Here is an 18,750-nt window from a genome sequence, read left to right on the forward strand (position 1 = left end):
GTCTTTAAATAAGAAGGCCTGTTTTGCAGTGACATCCGGCTCTTACATGTATTTACACCTCTGCTAAACCTTCTTGATGGGGCGTGGGGTATAAATGAAAGTCAGGCCCAGACAGAGATTTTTAAGGAAGCAGCAGTGACTCTTTGTTTTGAACAACATGAAACCTCTTATCAGGGCTGGCTCTGGTGTCAGAGCAGACCGGAGAAAAAATAAAACCAATGTTTCACTTTAACATGTGTGAGAGATGTGAAAAACATTTGCAAATCTGCAATAATATGGATTTCATTGCACCATTAGCAGAAGAGCTGCTTAATATACTCTGGAGCATGGAATGAGGGATTACGGGTACGGAAAGCATTGCCTTTCATTAAACAGGCCTCAAGGACTTTTTGGCATGTGAGGAGGATAAATGTTTAATGTGGAATGCATATGGCCAGGTAGAGAGGGGTTATATTAAATATGATCGATGCCAGACTAAACTACCTTTGTAGTTTCATTGAAGTCCTGGCCAACACACTTCTGTGATACCACCATTGCTTTTTCTCCTAGACCACTGAGATAGTCACCCAGTTCAAGTTCAGCAATTAGAACGTCCTGGAGCCACTGATCTCAGCTCACATCGGCATGCCGTGGATGGCGGCAGAAATGTTCCACGAGCCAGAAGAAGCCTCCTTCTGGCCTCACATGTAAGAGCTGTATTTCTTGTCTGAGTTTTCCTATGTATGTCTTATGCCATGCCATTAATGAACTCTGTTTTCTCTTTACAGATTTCCTGGACACTTCTGCACATGCACCTGTGGGAGCTGACCGTGGAGCTTGCTGATGGTGATGCAAAACCCTCAGTGACTACCATGGGAGCGGGGAAGGGACCTGAGCTACTATTTTTCCCTCTGTAGATGGAGCGCCACCCTTATGCTCAGCTAACAGGACAAGAAAGCTGTGTCTACACGTGCACGCTACTTCGAAGAAGCGGCACTAACTTCGAAATAGCACCCGTCACGGCTACACGTGTCGGGCGCTATTTCGAAGTTAACATCGACGTTAGGCGGTGAGACGTCGAAGCCGCTAACCCCATGAGGGGATGGGAATAGCGCCCTACTTCGATGTTCAACTTTGAAGTAGGGACCGTCGTTGCGTGTCCCGCAACATCGAAATTGCGGGGTCCTCCATGACGGCCACCAGCTGGGGGGTTGAGAGACGCTCTCTCCAGCCCCTCAGCTCAATGGTAGCCACGTGGAGCGGCCCCTTAAAGGTCCCCTCCCCCTCCCTTTCTGTGCAGGAAGCTGAGAGAGCATGCAGGCGGCAGCCCAGACACGCGGCCAGCCTGCACGCTCTTGAGCGGCCCCAACAACCCCCAACCAACCTCATGGCCGCACGGCAGCCCCCCCAGTGCCCCCAGGGGACCCCCCCACAAGGGGAGCCAGGGCAGCAAGCGGCAGTGGGGCCCCTCGTGGACGGAGGCCGAGCTTCGGGACCTGCTGGGGCTCTGGAGCGAGGAGGAGGTGCTCCAGGTAATGGGGAGCAAGAGGCGGAACGCGGATGCGTTCACTCGGCTGGCCGAGGGCCTGGCTGCCCGAGGTCACCCTGCCCGCACTCTGGACCATGTCCGGAGTAAAGTGAAAGAGCTGTGGCAGGGTTACACCCGGGCCCGGGATGCAGCCGGCCGATCTGGGGCCGCCCCCGTCACTTGCCCCTTTTACAGGGAGCTCAGGGACATCCTGGGCTCCCGGCACACCACCTCCCCTCCGGCCACTCTTGACACCTCGGCTGAGGAGCCCCAGCAGGCCCCGGAGCTGGAGTCTGCCCTGGAGGTAAGCCCCGCACCCCGGGGGCCCCCCCTGGAGCCCACCCCTGGGGCAGCGCAGCAGCAGGAGGAGGAGGAGGAGGAGGAGGAGGGGGACTCCTCCTCCGCTGAGACGGGGCTGCACATCGTCCTCCCCTCCCGGAGCAGCAGCCGGGCGTCCGCCCCCCAGGTGTCCCCGGACCGTGGTAGTGGACCTACAGGTATGTACCCCCCCGGTGTACACCCCCAGGGTTGAGGAGCGGGGGTAATAGATATGTGGCCAGGGCCCTCCACATGCCCAGATGGCCATGGCCCCAAGGACAGCAGTGCAATGTCCCTCACAGGAGGGCATCAGCCCCTTCCCCCTCCCTGCACGACAGTGCCATGCCCCATCCCCGGGAGAGGGGGGAGCAGAACCTCTAGGGTCCCCCGGGAGGAGGGGGTGGGACACCCAGCAGCAGCAGCAGCCGCAGCAGCATGTGATGGAGTGGGGGGAGTGCAAATGCGAGACTCAGGCTAGATATGAGCAGCAAGCTGAATATTTCCCAGGGGCAAAGGATGATCCTGGGGCTACAACTGGCAGGTGACACCCCTGCCCTGAACAAAGAGGAGGGAGGAGCCGAGCTGGCTTTGAATCGGGGGGGCGGCAGATAGAGGCTGGGGAAGGGAGAGCTGGAAGGCAGCCAGCCTGAGGAGGGGGAAAGCTACACCCCAGAGGGGCACCCCTTGGGGTCTTCTCCCCAGGACGGGTTGGAAGGACTGTCTCTGACTGCTGTACTGTCACTTCTGGGAGAAACTGGGCATCTGTGGCCTAAGAAACCTCTCCTGTCAGACCCTGCTGAGTGAAGTGAGAGTCACTCCCGCCAGGGGACGGGGTGCAGTGCAGGGGGACCCGTGAACCCCATCACAGCAGCATCTCCCAGGGACGGGGATGGGGAACCTGCAGCAGAGGGGTGGGGGGACAAGGGCCACGGCTCGGGGCCCACACTAACACCTGTCTCCACTCTTCTTCCCCCCCTCCTGTGTTCCACAGCTGCACCATCGGAAGGACCGGAGAGCACCGGCGAGGCTTCAGTGGTCCCGGAATCCCCTCCGGGGCCATCGCTCCAGGCCAGCCCCTCGGCGGAGGACTGACCAGCCCCACGGTGGGCAAGGCGGCGGACCCCGCAACACCACACGGTGGCGACGGACCCCCAGCTGCTGGCCATCCATCATCGGCAGCTGGAGGTCGCGGAGCAGCGTCTGCGGGTGGAGCAACGCCGCCTCCACCTGCACGAACGGGCGCTGGCCTGGCGCCAAGAGGCATGGGGGACCTACATGGAGACATTCAACCGTCTCGTGGACTACCTGGCCCTCTGTGCCGCGCTGGCCGCCGCAGTGCCCGCCCTGCCCGCTCCACCCGCCGCGCCACCCACTGCTCCGCTTGTCGCCGCGCCATTGCCCTGCCACCCGCCACCAAGGGCCGGACCGCCGAGGGACACTTGGGGCCAGGTGAGACTCGCTGGACGTATCTTCCGGTCCGCCCGGCCCCCAGCCAGCCCCGGACAGGGCTGCGGCCAAGGCGGGGCTCCCGGCCGCCCACTCCCAGTGCCGGACTTTAGGGGCATGGGGCCCGGGACGTGGCCCCCCCCCCTTGTATATAGTTAATTTCCACAAAAGGACTATGATGGACAGTTTCATTTATATTTGTGCCCCCCTTTGCCCCGTCCCCCCCATGTAAATAGTTCTCCCCTTCCTTATCATCCCTGGTTTTCTTTTTATTGAACAACAGACCCATATTATTATATGCAAACTTTTTTATTATTATTGTTTCATTTGTACAGATTACTTTTGTTAAAGATGTCTTGTATATACTTGTTTTAATTATAGTTACAAAAAAACAGTTCTAAAAGAAAAACCAGTTTAATTTTAGCCACAAGTGCGTGCTGTCATTTGTACAGGAGAAGTGGTGTGGGGTGTGCTGTTGGGAGCTCCGTGGTGTGGGTGTAGGGGCAGGGAGTGTTGTGGAGGAAGGGAGGGGTGCAGTGGGGGGCCTGGCAGAGTTCACCCCGCAGCCTCCTCGAAGTGAGCCCGCAGAGCCTCCCGGACCCGGGGTCCACCTGGAGACTGGGGGCAGCGGCCCTGCCGGCTTCCACAGCCCAGCCCTGAAAAAAGGCCTCTCCCTTGCTCTCCACCAAATTGTGCAGGGCGCAGCAGGCACCCACAATCTGGGGGATGTTGTTGGGGCCTGCATCCAGGCGGGTCAGGAGACATCTCCAGCGCCCTTTGAGGCGGCCAAATGAGCGCTCCACCACCTGGCGCGCGTGGTTCAGGTGCTGGTTGAAGCGCTCCTGGCTGGCAGAGAGATGCCCCATGTATGGGTGCATGAGCCAGGGCCGGAGGGGGTAGGCCGCATCTGCGATGACGCAGAGGGGCATGGTGGTGTCCCCCACAGGGATCTCCCGCTGGGGGATGTAGGTCCCCGCCTCCAGCCAGAGGCACAGGCCCGAGTTCTGGAAAACCGGGGCATCGTGGGTGCTGCCAGACCAGCCCACATAAACGTCCTGGAAACAGCCCCGGCTGTCCACCAAGGTCTGGAGGACCACTGAGTGGTAGCCCTTGTGGTTGATGTACCTTCCTCCACTGTGTTGCGGGGCACGGATGGGGATGTGAGTCCCATCCAGAGCCCCGAAGCAATTGGGGAAGCCCAGCGTGGCAAAGCCCGCGATGGTGGCATCTGGGTCCCCCAGCCTCACGAGCCTGTGGAGGAGCAGGGCGTTGATGGCACACACAACCTGCAGGGAAAGCACATGGGAGAGCACCAATGAGGGGTGAGAAGGGTGTGCGTGGGTGGCCCTCCCCTGCCCAGCCCAGCCCTGCTCTGCCCTGCCCTGCCCTGCCCTCCCCCCGCCGTGGGTCCTCTTACCTCCATAAGGACAGCCCCGACGGTGGCCTTGCTGACGCCAAACTGCTGTCCCATGGATCGGTAGCTGTCTGGAGTGGCCAGCTTCCAGACAGCGATGCCGACCCGTTTCTCCACTGGGAAGGCACGCCGCATGGCAGTGTCCTGGTGCCTGAGTGTGGGGGTGAGCCACTGGCACAGCTCCATAAATGTCTGCCAGCTCATCCTGAAGTTCCTGAGCCAGCGGTCGTCATCCCACTCCTCAAGCACCAGCCGCTCCCACCAGTCGGTGCTGGTGGGGTAGCTCCACAGGCAGCGGTGTGTGAGGTGGGGGAGGGGTCGGGGTGCTGCAGGGTTGGGGGTTGAGCCCTGCTCCCCTGGGGGCCGCTCCTCGTCCGGTGTGGCAAGGAGGTGCTCAGCTGCCTCCCGCATGGCATGGATCAGGGCGAGCCCTGCTCCTGTTGGGAGGGCTGGGTGGACCTCTGGCTGCTGCTGCTGCTGGGGGTCCATGCCTGCATCGCACGAGGTCTGTGTGCCTATGGCTCCTCAGACCGCGTGCTGTGCAGGCTGTGTGTGTCTGGGAGGGGCCCTTTAAGGGAGCGGCTAGCTGTTGTCCCGGAAGCGCTAGTCCGCCCTGTCACCCTGTCTGCGGCTGTGCCTGGCATCCCTATTTCGATGTGTGCTACTGTGGCGTGCAGACGTTCCCTCGCTGCTCCTATTTCGATGTGGTGCTGTGCAATGTCGAAGTTGAACATCGACGTTGCCGGCCCTGGAGGACGTGTAGACGTTATTCATCGAAATAGCCTATTTTGATGTCGCTACATCGAAATAAGCTACTTCGAAGTAGGCTTCACGTGTAGATGTAGCCGAAGTGATGTGTGAAAGTCTCCTCTCAGTCTGCACACACACCTCACGTGTGGCTTTCCATTCTCCCTGTTACATGGGACCCTCACTGACACCAGCAGGAGTTCTGCTTATGCAGAGAGAGTAGAGTTCTGGAGTTCAAAGCCACCGTGTGGAGCTGAGAGGAGAACTGGCCCTGTATGATTGGTTAGTTTGTTTTGCAATAGCTGGTTCCAAGTCTGTCCGGGGGGTTGGGACAGCCCCCACCCAATGCCCTAGATGGGGGCCCTGGGCACTTGCCCTATACCACAGGTCCTGCCCCTTCCCTGCTCCACCCCCACCACTGACCCTCTCCCCAGCCAGTCTGGTTGGGGATTACCTGTGGCAAGCAGTAGCAGCAGCAGAGGGTCACCTCTCCCCTTGCCCTCCCTGCAGTGCTCGGCATGCAGTGCAAGTGGCAGCCTGCTCTGCTCCACCATGCCGTCTCAGCCCACTGAGCCCCTGTTTTCCAAGGGCATCTGGGAGTGGAGGGTGGTTCCCACTGCCGTGCAGAAGTGGGCTCAGCAGGCTGGAAGGACGTGGTGGGCAGGCTGCTGCTCACACTACATGGTGGTGAGGGGTGGAAGAGGGGAGGCAACCCCCTGCTGCTGCTGCCACCACAAGCCCCACCACCCATGCCCTGCTCCAGGTCATCCTCCCTGTTCCTGTCCGTAGTGTGACTGGGGCAGCCACCATGGGACCCCCAGAAGCTTGGGGTCCAGGGTGCTCTCTTCACCTTGTCTTCAGGACGGGACAGCTCTGGGCTGGTTCAACCCTGCACAGGTTCACTCAGCAGCTCTAAACTTTCCCCCTCACGCTACAACTTTCCAGCTGAGTGGGGTGGAGGCAAGGGCAAAGGAATGGGGAGAGGAGGTTATGCAAGCAGCATTTTGTGTAACAGCGACTGGGCAAACACAGGATTGTTTGTCTCTTTCCCCCTTTCCCACAACACATCCCCTCCCCGTGGGTTAATATAGTTTGTGAGTCGGGAATAGCAGTCACACGAGGCGTACTGCGCCCTTTCCTCAGGATGTATCCGTTGCAGTGTAATCTTTAGAGAGACCAAGGCCTGAACTGCAAGGTGAGGGTCAGGCTATAACACATGGAAAAGAAAAACTGTTCCCGCAGGCTTCTGGTAAATGTCAGAGTGATGAGTGCTATGAAAGTTCCCTGGGTGAGGAGAATCTTCCCAGCCTATCCCTGAACCTTTGTCACTGTATTGTGTAGAAATGAAACACATGCTGCCGGGCCTGATATAAGGAGTGCTGCTATTTTTGCTTTTGGCCCTGTCCTCTCCTGACCACGGGTTCCTACTATAAAGAGCTGGAATTTCCTATAACCAAGTGGCTATGAGGGCTGCTGGATGAAGTACAGATTGGGACCCCCCTTCCCTTTCCATCAGCGTAACGTAAACCTCGCTGCCGTGGAACGAGGAGTTCCTCCTCTTCGCAGCAGCTAATTTGTCAGAGGTCCCCACCTAGTCCTGAAATGAAATGCAAGCGGCATCAATTTCCTCAAGAGAGCCCATGCTACATTTACACTACACTGCGACCAGGCCTTTCTCTGGTTTGGTGTGATTCCCATTTATAACATTGTGCCATTTGTTTAATGCCATCCTATTTCTACACTATGAAAACTTTGTCCTGGGGCCCTGGTTGGCCCTTTTTTCACCCTATTTGTAAGGCAAATGCAATGCTACCACCAATGCTGCTTGGAGACATAAGTCTGACTTTATCCTGTGGCCATAGGAACTGTGTGAACTCTCCCCTTCTGCATCTCCCCCTCCCAGCCCCCCTCATTTGCCTTCTGCCTAACTGGTTGGCATCACAGTCTCAACACATAGGGAAACTACCAGCAAAAGTGCCCCTGGTGTTTCTTCTGGTGAGGTAGGTGCCTATCAGCTGACTTCAGCCTAGCAGTCAAAATTCATCAAATACTACAAATGTTCTGCCATTACTGATGTGGTGAGTGGTGCTGAGAAGGGCATCGTTATGTGAACAAGTACCTTTAGGTGAGCGCCCCACCTACAAAGAGGCAAAAGAAAGGGGATATATATACTGTTGTGTATATACTCTAATTGTTCCCATACTCCTATATAAAATGTGTGGGTGTGGGGGAAAGCAGAACTATCTCTTAGGAGATAAAGTTTTTGGACTGATTAAGACTGAGGGAAAGCGGCTTAATCATCAGGAGAAAGGAAGATCATGGTATCCGATTGCCCTGTCTCTCCTTCCTCTGTCCTGCCCAGCCCATGACTAGGTGGTTAGTGAAATGACTTGCAGGAAGCAACTTCTGTCACCACTGGAGAATCACAGCTACAGCTAAGACCAAGGGTTGGACTGAGAGTAGGGAGTACTGGTGGCTGCTTGCAGCTGATGGGAAAAAATGACTGTCAAGTGAACTGGCCTAATTCCCAGAAAGAATCCACCTCCGTGGGAAGGAGATTAATTAACTATGTCCAGTGGTTACACCAGACTCAGGACAGCAGTTTACATTGTAGCCACCGGATGAGGTGTTTGTGTGTTAAAAAGTGATTATTTATAACATCCGCTGAATGGCTCATTTGTTTCCCTAGAACAGAGCGGTTGTGCAAAGTGCTATGTCTTATGCTTTATGAGGTTCTAAATATAAAGTGAGAGAGAAGGGTGTCTCTCTGCAGCACTGATTGATTGGTATGGGATGGGAGGAAGCTAAGGATTCTCACCAATTCTCAAAATGACCTATTCCCTGGCCAGGGCCACCAGAACAGGAGTCAGCCAGAGGTCCATGGTCCTATCACTTTTTACCAACTATAAGGATGAGCAACAGGGAGGAGGGGAGCAAGCAGGAGGCTGGATCCTGCGGGAAGAGGTAGGGTGAGGTGGGGTTCTGGGGAAAGGAGCAGTGTGGCGGCAAAGTCTTGGTGGGGAAAGGTGGCCTAAGGGCAGGGGCTTCGGGGGGAATGGATGGCACAAAATGCAACAGGAAGGGTTTCAAGGAGATGTAGAAATGTGGGGGCAGGTCTTGGGAGTGACCCAGGGAGGCAATGCACAGTTCGGGCACCTCTGGGGTTCCCACACACTTGTAGATGCTTCTGCCACTTGGTCCAAGGCCCTACATTTGTAATAACTTCTCAGTCTCAGAATGAATTTTCCTCACTCCTGCATGTATTGCCTCTAGAGGTGGCTGAGGGTGATGGGTGATTTTCCCAGGTTACTGAGCGGGAGCTTGGGTTCATGCTGTATTGTTGAAAAGCTGCCCCAAGATATTGAACCTGGCCCTTAAAGAGTAACAGTCCAAGCCTCATGATATGTCCTCTGAAATACTGTTCAGTATAAGCCACATTTTTTCAGAACTTGAGCACAGAAAAATTAGAGAGCTGATCCTGTTCCCATGGATGTGAATGGAAGTTTCACTGCTGATTTCAAGGGATGGCAGATTTCAGTGGAAGCAGACACACAGCAAGTCAGTGCAAATCCAGAAATAGAACTACGAGCTCCTGATTCCCTGTCATGTGCTCTCACTGGTTACCCTTTCTGGCCTTGCAATGCTCCAATGCCCAGCATTACGCTTCTAAAATTTTCACTGCAGAATATTCTATGATCTTGATGCTGTAATTTGTCGATGTTCAAATTTAACCCTCCTAGTATCCATCCTGAAGTATTCATATCTCTGTGTTACAGGTAGGGGAATTGAGGCACTGACAGAGCCAGGTACAATTGCCCTGACTGTCATTCCTTTCTGATCTGCACCTAATCAAAGCGTTTATCATGTACTAAATGTGCCACCTGAGGAAAAGTTAGTCATACCGAGATGTGCTGGTTACAAAAAGAGCTAGAAAGGACTCACTGCATAAATCACAGTACATAAAAGAATGCCAGAGACTTCCAGCCCTGAAAGCTTCATCTGTGAATTTTTGAACTGTGGGCATGAGTCAAGTTAGTGTAATTTGTGTCTTGATTAATACTATCTTCTATACCAGTAACCTTCCTAATCTAGTAGGGTGCTGCCTTAACATGGTGTAGAAAGTCATAAGGATCAGCCTAGAACAAAGAAACTAGTACTAGTAACTGTGGATTGGGTTCTACACAGATTTTGTACCTGCTGTTCAGGGTATTTTTTTTAACCAGTAGCTAAACTGGTACAACCTCTAGAGGGGATACAGTTATATGGGTGCAACTTTTTGTCCCTTCTGTATGGGAATGGACTAGTATGACCATGTCTACATGATGAGGACATATTATAAGACTTTAACTATACCAGAGTAGTGTTCGTGTTTATACAAACTTTAATGCAAAGACCTTCAATTAAGTAGTTCAATCTTTTAAGACTGAATTAAAGGTGTTCACACTAGTACTGAGTGACTAATTGATTTTTCAGTCCAGAGGTCAAACTGAAAAGTTAAAAAAAAAAAAAAAAAAAAAAGGCTCAGTTCAACCTGGACTTGATTTTTTTTTGTTTACTCACCAATATGAAAACAAATAAAAACATCATTTTGTGACATATTGGGGTGGTTTTCATTTCTGGGGATTTTTTTTTTTAAATTAGCAAAATTTCAAAATGAGCTGCCATTTCCAAATTAAAAGTCATAATATTATATTTCAAAATAGCTCAGCCAAACTCTTGAAACATTTTTTTTTAAATTTCCTTGCTCTCTTTATTTGGGTCATACATATTTGTTGAATTTGGCCCAAAGGCATGAACAATTCTGGTGCCCCAAAACATGCATTTTTCAGCACATTTACTGTTAGCTCAAAAAAAATTTAATGCATTGGGTCTGTGTCTACACTATTGGATAAAATCAAACTTAATTCAGTTAGCTTGATTTTTACCATGTCTGTCTTCACTGTAAAGACCATTAGCTTGATTTTGGGTGCACTAATCTTGCGATTACAAAATCACAGTTACCTGACGGGTACAGTGTCAAGTTTGCATTCAGATGTTCAGTTAAAGGCAAGTGTGGAAGCACCATGTTCTTAAAGTTGGGTTTATTAGTCTCCAGAGGTGTCCCGTATGTACTCCACAATGCCCCTCAGTGCTTTGCTCTGGCTGTGCGCTCCAGTAACAGGAAGAGCATGAATTTCCAAGCAGGAGCAGCGAGCCTTTAGCTGTGGGCTCATGTTAGTAAGACAGCCTGAGAAATCTTTCTTTCTTTCTCTCTATGCTATTAGTGCTGTGAGTGCATCTACCCATTCAAATAGCCCCTGCAGGGACTTTGTGGCTCTGTCTGTGAACTTGTAATTTTTTCTGCTCTGCCTGGCGCCAGCCCCGACCTGCCGTACCACGTGTCAGCAAGGCTGTGCTGGGAGCTGTGCTTACATAACACACAGAGAAACTTCTTCTCAGCAGTTTACATTTGTGAGCGAACCCCCTTGCCACCCCGACAGACACCACACAGTCTGGGTCTCTCCTGTGCTCAGCCACATCACGTGGGTAGCCCCCAGCCAAACCCAATAAAAGGAGGTGCCTGCTGCTCGGTGCTGGCAATGCTGCCAGTCGTGTGTTTAGGGCTCCTAGGGCCTGAAAGATAGTCTGGGCTTTGCTGCTGCCATAGAGAAGTCTCCCCCAGTGGTTAACATACCAGGAGTTTTGCTGCTGCTGTGGGGAAGAACCGTGTCAACTGGCCCCCCAACCACTGACCCACCTCCATCACCCATACCAAGCCTCGCAGCTACAGGGGGAAAGTCTCCCTCAGAGGCTAAGGGGCTTACTGCCACCAGGGAAGGATGACTTCGCTGGTCTGCCTGTGAACCACCCACGCCCCCATGGCTCATACTGGGGTTTGCTGCTTCCAGGGACAGTTGCCCCTGGCAGCTAAAGGGCTTGCTGCTGCCACTGGGGGAAATGGTCTCCCTGGAGTAGTGGGAGGCCTCGGGTTGCACCTGAACCTCCTCGTGACGTTACAGGGACTACCCCCTGAAAGCAGAAACCACCACTATGGAGGATTAGAGGTGTGAGTGCACCTACCCATTCAAACAGCCCCTGCAGGGAGTTCACAGGGAGTTTCTGAGGGGGAAAAGACTTTTCCCTACATTTTCAATGCAATCACCTCACAGTTCACACGCCCTCGACGGTGTGACCATTTCTGTTTTGTTGTAATGCACACACTCCTTACTAAACAGACTTAATTTTGTCATCATTAGTATAGCTCTTCTTCAGAAACGTATCTACTGTTTGAGAAATAAAATAGCACTGGTAGGGAAAACTGGCAAATTATTTGCAGTGTAAATGCACAACTCAACCCCCCCCCCACCTACACATATAATTAGTTTATTATGGGCTCTTCCTGACCAATATGAATTAAATAGTGATTTTTTTATCTTTGTTTCCTCCACAAAAGACAGAAGATCTATAATGAGGAGAATCCCAACATTTAACTATATATTCCCCCATCACTTGGCACTCCCATTATAATGACATCAAAGAGAGTTATGATTTTGGTGCCGGTGAAGCTGGGGAGAGGGTGAGAAGAAAGGAAACTTCATCCTATTGGCTTCATCCTGCAATCCTCAGCCAGCAAATGTACATCATCATCGATGGAAGGCTTTGCTTGAATAATCGCTGCACGACTGAGCTCACAGGGTCTGTAAACAGTGATGACAACACACTTAATTCCCTATCAACTTTGATGCTGTGCAGGAAGACCCAGTAAAACTCTTTTCTTAGCAGGGTCGTGGATGCTGTGACTTTCAAGAAAATGCCTCCTTCCTGAAAAGTTGCTATTAAGATGATAAAGACAAACACTGCCAGGTTTCCTGAATATTCCTGATTTTGCATGTATTTGAAGGGTGATACATTGTTTAACATGCAACGTTTTTATATTCTTCTATAAATATTTTACCCCAATGCACACAATTAATCTGGGCACCACAAGTCATGAAATTGTCAACACAGATATTATTTGCTTGTCTGAACAGTAATTTTCAGCATGTGATGATGATTAGAAATTTCTAGGACCAGTTTTGCATTTTATAGAGCCATCAGAGAAGCTGTGATGGCTACAGCACCATTTGGAACAATACACACAGCCTGGATGAGTAATAAAGGAACAAACACACTTGTGCCGCTCTTAGCTGTATCTGCACAGCTCGACACCTTGCATGACACAGCTGTTGTTCTTTGGGAGTGGGGGGGGCAATGCTTCCCTTGAGTGCCATTTTCATGCTGTGAGCACACCTCTGATCTGACAGCCTGTTATACCGGCTCTCCTAGAAGTCATTGTTTATTTAACAGGTGTAGAGTAAGGTGAATATCACCATTTGCAATCAAACTGACACACTGCCTGTGGAACACCTTGTGATGTCAGCTGCAGTCACAAACACTTATTGGAACAATCATCAGTTATTAAATAAGGTCCTTGACTCAGCAAAGCTTTTCTAAGCTATGGTTACTTCTAAAGATGTGAGTCGTGTCGTACCATGCAGAACATGAGGAAGTATTACTAGTAATGCCTGCAGGTGAGGTAAAGATGGCGGGGAGAATGGTAAAATGAAGAGGGCAGATCACTGATTCAGAGCAATCTGGATCGGTTGGTAAACTGGGCACAGGTAAAGAATATAGATTTTAACATCGCTAAAAGAAAGTGTGTGTCCCTAGTAACAAAGACCATAGACCATACTTACAGGGTGGGGACTCCAGCCTGGGAAGCAGGGATTGGGAAGGATTCATAGGTTTTGATGGATAATAAGCTGAATGTAAGCTCATGGTGTGACACTATGGCTGAAAGGGTTAATGCCATCCTAGGGTGCATAAACAGGAGACTATCCATAAGGAGGAAAGAGGTTATTTTATCACTGAACTTGGCATAGGTGTAAGGCTAACAAGAGTCCATTGGCAGGAGATAGTGAACCTGCAACCTTAGGGGCTAAAACCATGTGCCTCTACAGCATGAGCTGAAAGCCAGCTGCCCCATAGCTAAGGCCGTAGAGCAGAGAATTTACTCTGCCTTGTTGGTGGTTTCAGTGCTTTTGGAGAGCATGGGGTAGTGAAGGTTGGGTCAGGCTGGTCAGTCATCCCATCCCCATGCAAGACAGGGTGTGTGTGTGTGTGTGTGTGTGTGTGTGTGTGACTTCTCTGCATGCAAACCTCAAAGCTTAGAAGATTAATTAAAAGGCTCCAGCTATACAGTTATTTTTTTTAAACAGGGCTCAGTCAATCTGATATCATTTTGAACATCTGTGCTGCATAGTTCTGATTGATCGATGCTGAATTCTCTTGAGTACGAGTAAATTTACCAGGTGTCCCATATTCAGCTTAGGGAAATATGATCACCCTATGGTGGTGTATATGTTCCCATTTCCTGTAATTTCCCATGACCTTGAGAGTAGGCAGTTTTTGGTAAAATAATTCACACAGATCGAGGTCACAGGCAGTTTCCTGGATATATGCTTCCCTGCTGCCACCAACTCTTGCAATTTTATCATGTGTTTTGCAATATTTGCTATTTTGTGTCCAAGCCCCAGCTGTGTGATGATATTAAAATCTCAGCTTTTGTTAAACCCAGTAAGCGTCTAGCCCTGCTGGTGGTAGGGAAGAACTTGAAGACAGGCCCCAAATGCACCCAAAAAGTAAATAAAAGAACACTATATGCATTATTTTAAAAATCAGAAGTTTTTTTAAGACAGTCTTCAGATTTTTGAATTCATCAGGATTGGCAATAATGTGAGCTACAGCTCTTCTTTCCCATCCTTAAATTTATTTGGGCTGATACTTTTGACCTGCTTCTGTGTCCTGAAATTTGGTGTTAGAGTATAACATTGGGTAATCAAGTCTCAGTTAACCATCAGTGACGTTCCTAGATATCTGACTCAGCTATATTGTAATATACGCTGGCCTATGGGTTCCCTAGAGCATCACTTCTAGCTGGCTTGTCAGAAGCTGGCTAGTCCTGGCTTGCTCACAGTCTGCACCAAAAGGCAGGTTGCATTCTAGGGTCCTGGTCCTGGACAGCATGTTAAAGCTGTCAATTACACACAATGGCAATTTAACTTCCTCAGAAGTGATTTCCTGGAGCAAGGTCCGTTAACACTTATATCCTATTATGCAGGCAGGCTGCCTGCCCACCTTCTCTCCTTTTCACCTGCCCCATCTTTTAGTAGCATGAGCTGTAAACACTCTTTGGGATAGTCACAGAGAGGTAGCCGTGTTAGTCTGTATCTTCACAGAACAAAAAAAGCAGTCCTGTAGCACTTTAAAGACTAACAAAATAATTTATTAGGTGGTGCGCTTTTGTGGGACAGACCCACTTCTTCAGATCTGGAGAATTCAGATATGAACATTCTGATATGAAAATTCTCATTGGGATGTTTCGCCTTGAAAGAATTTATTAGATCAGTGGAGGAAAGAACCACTAGATGGTACTGCAACTCTATGGCATGTGCATCGTTCACACAAATTCTTGGTCAATAGCACAGATGAGAGAAACTAATTCTTCAAGTCAAAAAGCAGTCAAGTAGCACTTTAAAGACTAGCAAAATAATTTATTAGGTGAGCTTTCATGGGACAGACCCACTTCTTCAGACCATAGCCAGATCAGAACAGACTCAATTCTTCAAGTGTTGGCTTTCAATCTGCACCAAAAGAGAGAGGTGGCTAGGCTAATAAAGTGTGTGGTTTTAAGATTTCCCTCTCTGGTCGATGGCTGCTCGTCCTTAATTGTTTACAAGGAAGATTCTTTGGACAGAGTATGATACTCTAGTTAGGTCTTTCTTAAGAGCTAGTTTCTCCTCTTCACTGTCATGAATGGAATGGACTCACCATAACTGGTGAACCTCTGGGATTTGAGGCTAAGTCTTGGGATACGCTCTCCAAAATATTGATGATGTTTGGGCAGTAGTAGGAGAGGTGCTCCTAAATCTTACTTCAATACTACAAATGCTTAACGATGTCTGTAAGTATGTGTACATAATAGATCATCTTCTGTCAACACACAAAACCAGCATTGCTCATAAGCCTTATGGGTTGCATAATGTTGTTAAGTACTGGAAATAGCTCATGTTTTAGCAGATGCTATCAGGTGTTTAATTAAGTTATTTGAATCTCTGAGCCTGTATAATTAGTCTGGGAATCTTATGAGAAAAGATTTTCTGATGGGTAGTTGGCTTTTTTCTACCTGGTCAGCATGCAGAAGCATAAAAGTTTGCAAAGATGGAGACTAATAAGAATTAAAATATTTTGCTAGCCATAACATTTCTGTGCTGGTTTAAAAGTTTATTTTGATTCACTTTGGTTTTGAGTGAAAGGTGTAAGCGGTCCCAGTCTTTTCCAGGCTGATTTAAACAACCTTAACATGTAGCTTCCTTCTCTAGAGTGTTTCTTGAATACTGGTGCTTGGAAGAAATGGGTGTTTATTGACCCTTGTTTGCAATAGCCTATATATCATGTCGAAGCTCTGGCTGTGTCCTGAGGGTTCTGCATTTCTGGTGGATTAATATTTGCCTCAGAGGCTCACTGTTACTCTTCAGACTGCCTCTTTCCTTTTACTAGAGGCAAGGGTCACAGCCTACTGCACCATTCTCATCACAGGCTAGTCCAGTTGGGGGTGAAAACATCTTCCGTAGTCCTGGTTTCTGTTCTCAGGGGGGAGTCCCTGTAGTGTCATGACAAGGTTTGGGGGAAACCCCAGGCCTGCCTCTACTCCAAGGTTCCAGTCCAGGGACCCTGAGGCTATGTCTTCAGGGTGGGTGCTATTTCAGGATACAGTGTTAACCCAAAATAGCTGCCTGTGTCTAAGAAAAGTGCCTGTTAGCTCAAAACCGTCTTCAAGATAACAGGCATGCTATTCTGGCATCCCTGTACTCCTCCTTGCAGGGATCTACTCCGGCATATGGTGCCATTTAGACAGTGCCACATGCTGAAATAGCTTATTTTGAGGTTAGGGCACTGTGTAGACATAGCCCAGGGGTCGGCAACCAAAATAGCAAGAAGAACCATTTTTTCCAATTTGGTAAAAAACACAATAATTCAAGAGCCATAATGCGTGTGAATACAAGACAATCCTTAATAGACAGTGTCAAACCACACTTTTTGTAACTCCTGTTTTAAGAACAGTGAACCCACAATGATTTTTAATGTGATACATATTTACAGCAGGACATTCACAAACTTTTTACATATTCTATTTCCTCACACTTTGCATGTGTGTTTGTACCACCATCTTCCTGACTTTCACTCCTGAAACGTCTCTGTCTCTGGAGGATGCTAATGGGAGTTAGCCAATGTTTTGAGATTACATATTGTCTGCTATTTAGCTATGAGGTGTTCGTTTTTGAGCTTTTAGACATTCACCGTTTATCAAAAATAATCAGAAGGTTTTTTTTTTTTAACTTTGCAGTTATAATGTCGGGAGCCACAAAGAAGTCCTTAAAGAGCTAAATGTGGCTCCACAGCTGCAGGTTGCAGACCCCTGACACAGCCTAAGGCAGCAGCCAGAGAGAGTGGTTCCTCTACTTCTCAGTCACTTCCCCAGACTCTCCCTCCCCGTACCTTTCTTCTGATACCTGACCAGTCCATCCTGCTCCTCCATTGTATATTTGCTTGCTCACAGTCCTCAACTCTCACCCAGGGCACCTTTTCACTCTCAGACCTGGGGAACCTGCCCTCCTGCAGAGAGACCTTTAAATGAACCCTCACCAGGCCTTAATGGGCTGCAAGTGCTGTAATTAGCCTGCTGCTTCTGGCAAGTTTTTAATTAGCCCCAAGTGCCTCCTGATTGTGGTGCACTGGGGTCCACCCTAGTTCCTCAGGGAAGGAGAAGACGTTGACCCACAGACCCTCCATGACCTCAGGAACTGGCGTCACATCTCGCTCCTCTGCACAGACTACAAGATCATTGCCAAAGCTATTTCTTTCTGCTTGGGGTCCGTACTGAGGGACGTGGTCCACCCCAACCACACCTACACTGTCCTGGGCAGTACCATCTTTGACAACCTCTATCTGGTCCGGGATCTCCTCGAGCTAGGGTGTAGGGATGGTCTGTCCTTCGCCCTCCTGTCCTTGGACCAGGAGAAGGCATTCGGCAGGGTGGACCGTGGGTATCTCCTGGGCACTCTTCAGGCCTTCGGCTTCGGGCTCTGCTTTGTCAGGTTTCTCCAGGTGCTGTATGCTGCCTCAGAGTGCTTGGTCAAGCTCAACTGGACCCTGACCACTCTGGTTGGCTTCGGATGAGGAGTGTGTCAAGGCTGCCCACTGTCAGGCCAGCTCTACACTCTGGCCATTGAGCCCTTCCTCTGTCTCCTTTGTTGAAGGTTGGTGCTCCGTGAGCCAGAGATGCGGCTAGTCCTGTCGGCATATGCTGACGACGTGCTCCTCGTGGTCCAGGACCCAGATGACCCGGTGCGGTTGGAGGCCTGCCAGGCCATCTACTCGGCAGCCTCCTCCACCTGGGTCAACTGGGTCAAGAGCTCTGGCCTGGTGGTTGGGGCTGGATGGCGGATGGGCCACCTCCCACTCACGCTTCAGGCCATTCGGTGGAGCATGTGTCCGCTGCTCTGTCTCGGTGTCTTTCTGTCCGCCACCGGAAAACTGGCAGGGTTTAGAGGGCAGGGTGGTTGAGTGGTTGCGGAGGTGGACAGTACTGCTCTGGTGTCTCTCCCTGTGAAGGAGAGTGCTGGTGCTCAATCAGCCAGTCCTGTCCATGCTCTGGCACTGTCTCAACACCCTAGTCCTATCCCCAGAGTTCCTGGCTGAACTCCAGAAGTTAGTTCTGGAGTTCTTCTGGCCAGGATTGCACTGGATCCCTGCAGGGGTTCTCCATCTCCCCACTGAGGAGGGGGGACAGGGCCTGACGTGCCTACGCACCCAGGTCCATGTCTTCTGCCTCCGGGCCCTGCAGGGATGCCTTAATAATAACGTGCAGATAGTCCGGTGTGGAGCACGCTAGAACACGCTTTCCTCCGCCACTTCCAAGGAGTCCAATATGACTGGTGGCTCCTTTGTTTACCCTTGAGAGGCCATCTGCGAGACCTCTCGGAGCTGCCGGCCTTCTACCAGAACCTGCTCTGCACCTGGCGAATGCTCTCGGCCTCCAGGTCCTTAGGGGCCACTGTGGGGGAAGACCTCCTCATGGAGCCCGTGCTACATAACCTTTATCTTTGTGTGCAGGTGGCGGAGTCCCCCGCAGTGTGCCGGAGGTTGGTCCTGGGAGGAATCACTAGGATCAGAGACCTCCTGGACAATGACCAGGGAGACTGGATGGAGGCCTCGGAGCTTGCCTGGCGTATGGGCC

General features: G+C 50.6%; 1 long non-coding RNA gene across 1 annotated transcript; it reads left to right on the forward strand.

Moving 5' to 3' along the window:
• Nucleotides 1-417: 417 nt before the first annotated feature.
• LOC142010412 (uncharacterized) lies at nucleotides 418-3,486 on the forward strand. Its single transcript, XR_012644792.1, has 3 exons — nucleotides 418-686; nucleotides 768-2,004; nucleotides 2,817-3,486. It is a non-coding gene; the product is annotated as an uncharacterized LOC142010412 (long non-coding RNA).
• The last annotated feature ends 15,264 nt before the right edge of the window (nucleotides 3,487-18,750 follow it).

This window comes from Carettochelys insculpta, chromosome 3, assembly GCF_033958435.1.
Source record: "Carettochelys insculpta isolate YL-2023 chromosome 3, ASM3395843v1, whole genome shotgun sequence".
NCBI lineage: Eukaryota > Metazoa > Chordata > Testudines > Carettochelyidae > Carettochelys > Carettochelys insculpta.